Here is an 8,245-nt window from a genome sequence, read left to right on the forward strand (position 1 = left end):
AAGCTGGATAGGCATCTGCCTGGGCTGGAGTCATCTGACCCCAGTGGTCTTTCCTGCCCATGGCAGGTGGTCAGACTTGATGATCTGTTGAGGTCCCTTTTGACCCGACCAACTATGCATCTGGTTGTGGGAGTAACAGGATGATGGACCAAGTTGCCCAGGGACAACTTCCCTGGATGGGGTAGGAGCATCCTGCATCTCTACAGGGGGTTGGACCATGAAAGTCCACTTCTATTACTCAAAATCTGCACTGAAATAGTAATATAATATGGTATACCAGCCTCATCTGAAGTCCCTCTCAACACAGGAGATAGGAAAACCACAACCAGTTCTTCACTTTTCTCTGGTTGATATCGGGACCCCTTTTTGTCGAATGTCCTGCTCTGAGGCTACTCGTAGATAGTTGCTTATGAGCCCACTGTCAGATTTTCTTCTGCCTGGGGGAAGGCTGGGGAGTATCTTATAAGGTTGAATGATGCTAGTCAGGGGAGAGCCCTTTTTTGACCTCTTTGGAGGATGGTATGGGTGGGCCCGTGTGAGGAGCTGATCTCTCCTCTTCCTTTCCATAGCTGAGTTGTGGCCAGTGCAGCTTGCAGTGGGTCTCTGAAGCTGATCCCAGAGATTACTAGGGACTCTCTGACTAGCAGATACCAAAGCAAGTAGATTTAGGATTGAATGCAGGCCAGCAAGAGATGACATCGCCATTGGGTTTCTTCCACGTAGGTGATGAGATGCTGTGCTGTGGACCGACAGCTCCATGGACCTCCACGGGTCACCGGAGACGCAGTGTGGTGTTTTGGAGACGATAACTGCGTGGGAGCCTCTGTCAGTGAGGACCACCTGGAGCCTTCTTGAGAGATGGACATGGGCATCAGAGGACCCTGATGAAGAAGGGGCATAGATGGGCCCATGCAGCTCCTCATGGAAGGAGGGGGTAGAGACAGGAGCCTGCATTTGGGGATATGTGTCATTTGTTTTTTAAATGACCCATCCCATCCTCTGCTTTATCTAAGTGTTTGCAAGACCCCTGTCTGGATGCCACTTTCTTTTTACTAGCATGTGCCCCTGTAGAAATTAGACCACCACCCAAAACACCACACAGCAATAGCTCTGGGAGAGGACGTGTTTATGGGCCTGAGATATCTCGCATGTCTGTGGTCCTCCTGAGACCAGCAGAAGTTGGTCTGTAGGGCTCCACTTCCATTACAGAGGAACGGACAGAGCCCACGGCCAAGGCATGTTGCAGAGAGGCCAAGGGAGGAAACAGTCCTGCATCCTAATGAAATCGGGGCACAGAAGTCTATGAATTAGGACCATATGTGCTCATCCGATGGGGGTGCCAAACAAGGGACCCTAACCAGCTCGATGGCAAGGCCAGCACTGTGGGCTGCCTGAACTCTCTATGATCAAATTCCTGTTTCCCCCAGTTTGATGCCCAGGAAAACACCACTTGTGCAAAGAGAGGTGCTACAAAATAATGACAAAAAGGACAAAAAGGACATTCTTCTCCAGAGATACTACCCAGTAGTACTATGGGTATGACATTCTTCTCCAGAGATACTACCCAGTAGTATCTCTGGAGAAGAATGATATAACACGGGGAAGTCCGTGTGCTGTTCCCAGCTTTGTCCTCCGCTCCTTTCTTAGGATAAGTTTCTTCAGTCATAGCTTGGAAACGTAGGTGCGTACAGCTAGACTGCAAAATCCACATTGGGACAGCTCAGCAACTTGGCCTGGTTTTCAGACATACTGGTCGCCCCTGACTCTCTACCGGGAGGGATTTGGATGCGATCTAAAGCGCCTCTGGGAATCCGGCCACGTTATTGGGTTTCCTAATTTGAGGCACTTCAGCTTCATCGCGTTGTCCCTCAGTTCGGGCCTCAGGTTCCTGAAGGTGACAAAATTCACACGCCAGGCTTCACGGGGCTGCGGTGAAATGTAGTCTTCCCCTTACAATACCCCGAGGGCCCTGGGTAAAGACTTGTGTACCAGAACAAAGCCCGGCGCATTTTGCCGCATACGTATGGGAACGCAGTCCTCCCTGCTGTAGCGGCTCCATACTGAACAGGAGCAGAAGCTGAACTGCCCAATCTGTGTACATACTATGGCACTGGGAGTGTTGAACTTCAGACATATGGTTTAAATATTCTAATAGATGTGGTAATCCTTTTGGTTTCCAAATAATGTCATGGTTGAGTCGATTTATGGTAACGCTATCTTAAGCAATGAGGGTAATAAAAAGAGTTTTAAATGTGAAGAATATTTTTTTTCTTCTTTTTTTAATCCTTAAAAAAAAAAAAAAAAAAGAGTAAAACCCAACTTTTTACAACAGCCCTCTCTTTGTGCTGCCTTCAAAGCCGTCAAGAGTGGCTTCCTTGCCAGTGCTGCTCAGCCCTGCTGTGTTTCAGAGTCAAGCGGTGGCTGTTACAGGGTGAAGGTATATGTTACACTTGGACCATACTAAAGGCACTTAAAATGCGATTGTTCACAGATTAAAGCTTGTTAACGCACCCCTGAATGTCTCAAAGTTATGCCCCTTCAAGTGAGGGTTAACTCTGGGCTGTGCTACCCAGCTCGTGCTAGGGTAACTTCAATCTGCCCCATGGAAATAAAATGAGCAATTTTCAGTCCTCCAGTATCCCAGGATGCACCAGTCCCAGCTCCCCCTTTACCCCCCACCGAGGTGTCCTGCCTCCTAGCCACACCCCTATTCACCGGCCCTCTAGAGGCAAGTCTGAACTTTGCAGGCAAGAAAAGGCATTAACCCTTAACATGTGTCTGCCCGCAGCACGCGCTAACTTTACACTGCTCAGCAGTCCACACGTTTAGTACGGTCTTCGTGTGACATGCAGCTTCACCCTTGTGCTGTGTTGCAGTGACGCAACACGACAACAGCGATTTGTGAGACAGCATCACTCCCCAAGCCTTTTATAATTTGTGCGGGCTGTTCCTGCAGTTTTAAAAACAGGTTAAATGAGCACTTGGTTTAATCAGGGCTGATCCTGCCCTGGACTTGCTGAGGGCCCTGCCAGCCCGAAATTTCAGTGATTTTATGACTTGTATTTAGCATCTGCTCTATGCTTATCACGGTGTTCATGCTACAGTTTTCACGGTGGTATCCAGCTGCTTCTGACGCCATCTACACTGTATAATGTCTTTGCTGAAAGGAACAGGGGTGTTTTAGGGGTCCCCATTCCCCCCTTTCCTGTGTGTTTGGAGGGATGAGACGTGGTACGGCACTTTTCAGTCAGCTGGGAGACTTCGGCATTGAATCGTCCCTAGCAGAGCCATCATTTATGACCAGGCATCGGTCATTTCAAGCAAACTCCATGGAGGCGGACAGACAAGAGACACAAAGGGAAAGAGCAGCATCCTCAGCATCTGCTTCCTTCCAGAACTATTGGCCACGTCTGCACTCAACCATGTGGATCTCAGATTGGCTTCTTCAGTCATTTATGGACTCACCTATGTCTTCCCTAATTACTGGAAGACTGTCATCCTCATATCCAGGGACTGCCGATGGCAATCCTTGGTTTAGGTACGACTGAAGTATAAATGGCCCCAAAAGCACTTTGTTCTAGCAGGGTTGCATAGTGCATGGGCTCAGAGCATACGGTTAGCAGCAAGGATCCATGCTTGAAAATAAGTTAGGGTTAGGGTTATATCATCATACTATGGTTAACAGTGCTTAAAAAAAAGGTCATGTATATATGACAATCATAGCCGTGACCGCAAAGGTGGAGGGAGATGGCGCAGTTAGCAATAAGCTAGCTAGCTTTCATCTTGGTTCTCTGTCTAACCACAGCTCTGCAGAGCTCAGTGCAGTCTACAAACCCATCCCAGAAGCTGGGTAGAAACTCAGCTCAACGTGGATGTATTTACCTCGTTTCTAGTTTAAAACTTGCTTGGGTATCTCTGCGACTGCGGCATAGTCGAGCCACGGATGACCGGTAGGGGCAGAAGTTGTCTATTTGGTTCCAAGAAGTTGTCTATCTGGTTCCAAAGATGAGCGTGCATTTGGATGTCCCAGGTTAAATCTCCAACAGTGCCCGAGTATGTGCCTAGATTTCATGTGCCAAAGAGTTTGCTAATACATAAAACAGTAATTTTCAACCACGGCACCCGGGGGGTGCTGCAAGATTATTTTAAGGGCGCTGCTCATCAGCACGGTTAGGAGCACGCATACCCATGCATGCTTCACAAGATAAACCCAGAGCTTTCCTATAGGAATCCACAGTGTCAAAAACACTGTGACCTGCTGTAGTATTCCTGAGCTCTTTGCAACAGAAGAATGGCTCTGGTATTTCCTGCAGTCAAAACACAAGTGAAAGATCAGAGCTGGCATTTTCTGATGGGGGCCTTGAGTCTAACAAGGGGGTTTTGAGTCTAAAAAGGTTGAGAGTCACCGACCTGGGATCGCCGGACAATGTTGAGCTTTGGAAGCCTTATTCTTATGCTAAGCATCTTGTCTGTGTGTCTTTTGATTGCTTTGCCATTTAAACGGAAGTTGTCTGGGGATCACAGGAGCATTTTGAATAGTAAAAACAAGGTTGTGTCAGAGGGCGCTGGCCTTTGGCAACGAGGATTGTAATGCAGCAATGCAAAGCTGCCGTCCATGAAGGCATCTCCCGGGTTTTGGTGGGGGACTGTGCTTCTCCTAGCATGCTTATGTCCCCAAACTGGTGCCTCTCCCTCCCTTCCATTGCATGGGATATCACTACAAAAAGCTGATGCATCTGTGATGTAGTTAGTCTATAGGGTGTATCTCTACCCTGCCTTTCAACTGTGGAGTCATGAGACTCTTTCTTAATATGAACACAGACCTGGTCCAAATTCTTGGGCTTTGCAAGAAAGAAAGGAAAAAAAACCAGGTTTCTCACCAAGATGAATTGTCATGGACATTTTTTTAAATGGAGCGAGTCGACGTTCCCAGGAAAATTCAACCTCCCCCCCTCAAGTGTTAGTGTGTTCAGTCACAAAATAGAAATACTTTTTTTTAATGTTTAAAAAGAACATGCTTCCCAGATCATACAAACTTGGGACTAGAAAATTATTGAAGAATAATTTTTTTGGTGTTAGTCTTGTTGGAAAAAAACCCAAAGTTTTAGCAAGAAGTTAGCAGGGGACCACCCCCCCCCCCCCGACAAATCAACCAATCGTTGAAGCAAACAGCACCCCTTGCCAACAACCACAAAAATCCCCCAAACAAAACTAAAAATCCTTTCTCCCTCTTACATCGATTGTGAAAAGGAACTGGCATTTTTTTCCATCTAGCTCTGTGCTGAAATAGGTTGCCAACAGGTACCTAAATAGAGGATTTGGCTCGAAACTCAAACTGGAATAAATCTTGAGAAACGATGGTATCTCAAACCTGATCATAAAAGGAGATGAGCCCACCTAAAGACTGAATGGGCCCGTCTTAACCATAAGCATGCTCCAAAGTGTGAAAAACAAGCCCAGAACCACATCCTCCGTACGCTCTGACTTTCATTAATGACAGCCTTCGTGCAGCATTGCAACGTCCCGTCTCCGCGGTCTTTTCTGGGAGGCTGGTGGGGGCACATAACCCACAGGACATGGTGCGTTCTTTTCTTGCAGGCTTATAACTCAAACCTGATGCCTCTTCTTCCACAAACAAAACGATTTAATTGAAATAGCACAGAACAAATAGCCACCCCCAACCCCTGGATGGGGAAATTTGCCTAGGACATGTCAACCCGAAAGGAACAAAACCATTTCAGGAGGTCCTGAAGATGGGGCGGAGGTTGATGGAAACTCTTGTGCGGTCAACTCCAAGCAAAAGCTGTTAGCAATATGCATGGGATGACGTTGGGCACTGCTTTGTATGTGGCTTGGATGAAGGAGACGGGGGTCTTGCGGTGAGATAATGAGTCTGTCATTACAAAAAAGCTCCTTATGGACCTCATATATATGGGCCCAAATGGAAGTTGTATGGACCCTCATATATATGGGCCCAAATAGAAGTTGTATGGACCCTCATACATATGGGCCTGAATAGAAATTGTATGGACCCTCATACATATGGGCCCAAATAGAAGTTGTATGAACCCTTATATATATGGGCCCGAATAGAAGTTGTATGGACCTTCATATATATGGGCCCGAATAGAAGTTGTATGGACCTTCATACATATGGGCCCGAATAGAAGTTGTATGGACCCTCATATATATATGGGCCCAAATAGAAGTTGTATGGACCCTCATACGTATGGGCCCAATGGAAGTTGTGTGGACCCTCATATATATATGGGCCCGAATGGAAGTTGTATTGACCCTCATATATATGGGCCCGAATAGAAGTTGTATGGACCCTCCTATATATGGGCCCGAATAGAAGTTGTATGGACCGTCATATATATGGGCCTGAATAGAAGTTGTATGGACCCTCATATATATGGGCCCAAATAGAAGTTGTATGGACCCTCATACATATGGGCCCAATGGAAGTTGTATGAACCCTCATATATATGGGCCCAAATAGAAGTTGTATGGACCGGTCTAAAGTTGGCATTTCCTAACTGCCAGACACAGGATGTGGCCGTGATGGCACCCCTACCCGAGTCACCCCCCAAAACCCCAGGTCTTTGCATTCCTGACCTCACAGCTCGAGCTGGTTGCAATTGTTGGAGGGAAAAGCTCTTTTGTTCCAAACCTGAACACTTGCTTTCCTCTTTTTTTACTGTATATTTTTCCACGGGGAAGGGGGAAAAAACCCAAAGAAAATGTCTGGCATTGTCTGCATTTTCCATTTTGCATGGAATTTTTTCCCAGTGAAACTTTTTCAGTCTGAAGTGGGAACACGGCAGGCAGCTTTGTCTTGTTTTCCTGCAAAATGCTAAACCACCTGGGGGACAAAAAAAAATGCTAGTCATGTGGCTTCCCCTTCCTTTTTCAGTCCTCTGTTTGCAAGGCAAGTGCTCTAATAGCCTAGGTTATCTTGTGAAGCTACATGCGCCCGTAGCAATGACAGGTGCTGTTTCTGCCACCTTTATACTGGTTGACTAGTACCTAGGCTTTCCCAGGAAGGATGGCTGCGGCCAGCATTTGGATCGCTGCGAATCTTCTCAAAGCAATGAACCGTGTAAGCCAAGATCTTTATCTCCACGTCCCCGATGGGGAAACTGAGGCATGGAGCTGTGAAGTGGCCAGCAAGCAGACCGGTGGCAGAACAGGGACCAGAAGGCAAGTGTGAGGCCTCGCCGCCTTCTTTTGGGAAATGGGGTGAAGTCACTGAACTGCACACGTGGGTATTACTCTGGTTGTGATCTGCACCCTTGGGAGTGATATAAACTACAACCTGAAGCCACCAGGTTTTGCACGGGGCTGAATCTTACCTGGTAATGATCCCCCTGTCCTTAACCAGTCCCACGTCCTGCTTCCAAAGCCCAGGGACTCCAACCCATCTCCTCTGTGACTAGACTTGACCGTGTATATCAAGGCAGATGGGGAAGTCTGAACACAGCAAGCCTGGGGGCTATCCCAGTCTTGCAGGGGACAAGGCATTCAGGCCTTGAAATGCCCGGGGCATGCATCTACTCCGGTTGCAGAGCGAGCTGCTCGTGGCGGCGTGGCCTCGTGTGTCCTTAGTGGCCCCTCCTGGGACCATTTCTGGTGGGTGGAGCTGGCCGTGGGATTCCAGGGGGTGGAGGACCTGGCACATCTGCAACGCTACTGCTGCCCTTGCCAGCCCTTTAGCACAGCTCTGGGGGCTATTTTATCATTCCCCAAGCCTCCGCAGCGCGGGGAGTTCCAGGAAGCTCCGGCTTCAGCTGAGCCTTGTCAGCAAGTTGCTCTCTGTCTGCAGCCCTGCCACCTCCAGCTGTGCACTCGGCAGCTGCTGCCGGGTTTGGTCTGCTCTCCATGCCTCGGGAAAGAGACCTCCGCGGAGAAGCCACAGCGCTGCAGGGCGTGGGAGCTGCTCACCAGGAGGCGCTCTGCTCCCCGCCCAGGGCCAAGGGGGAGCGGGTGAGGGGCCCAAAGCCAGATGTGCAGCCAAAGCCCTGACGCCCTCCGTGCAAAGGGGACAGCTCCCAGGATGGTCTTTCCTAGAGTAAGAGACCCCGGTCTCCTGCGAAGAATGCAGACAGGGACTCTCATCTCACTACTAGATTTCCTCTGCAGACCATCTGTTTTCCCATCCATCCATCCATCCATCCATCCATCCATCCATCCATCTCTATCTATCTATCTATCTATCTATCTATCTATCTATCTATCTATCTAT

General features: G+C 48.3%; 1 long non-coding RNA gene across 3 annotated transcripts in view; it reads left to right on the forward strand.

The window, feature by feature from the left end:
* Window positions 1–2,260, forward strand: part of LOC132248462 (uncharacterized) — a 51,234-nt gene extending 48,974 nt beyond the window's left edge. For all 3 annotated transcript variants that reach the window (XR_009459657.1, XR_009459659.1, XR_009459658.1), the window contains one exon: window positions 724–2,260. This is a non-coding gene — a long non-coding RNA (uncharacterized LOC132248462). The remainder of the gene's footprint in view (window positions 1–723) is intronic.
* Window positions 2,261–8,245: the final 5,985 nt, after the last annotated feature.

This window comes from Alligator mississippiensis, chromosome 2 (assembly GCF_030867095.1).
Source record: "Alligator mississippiensis isolate rAllMis1 chromosome 2, rAllMis1, whole genome shotgun sequence".
NCBI lineage: Eukaryota > Metazoa > Chordata > Crocodylia > Alligatoridae > Alligator > Alligator mississippiensis.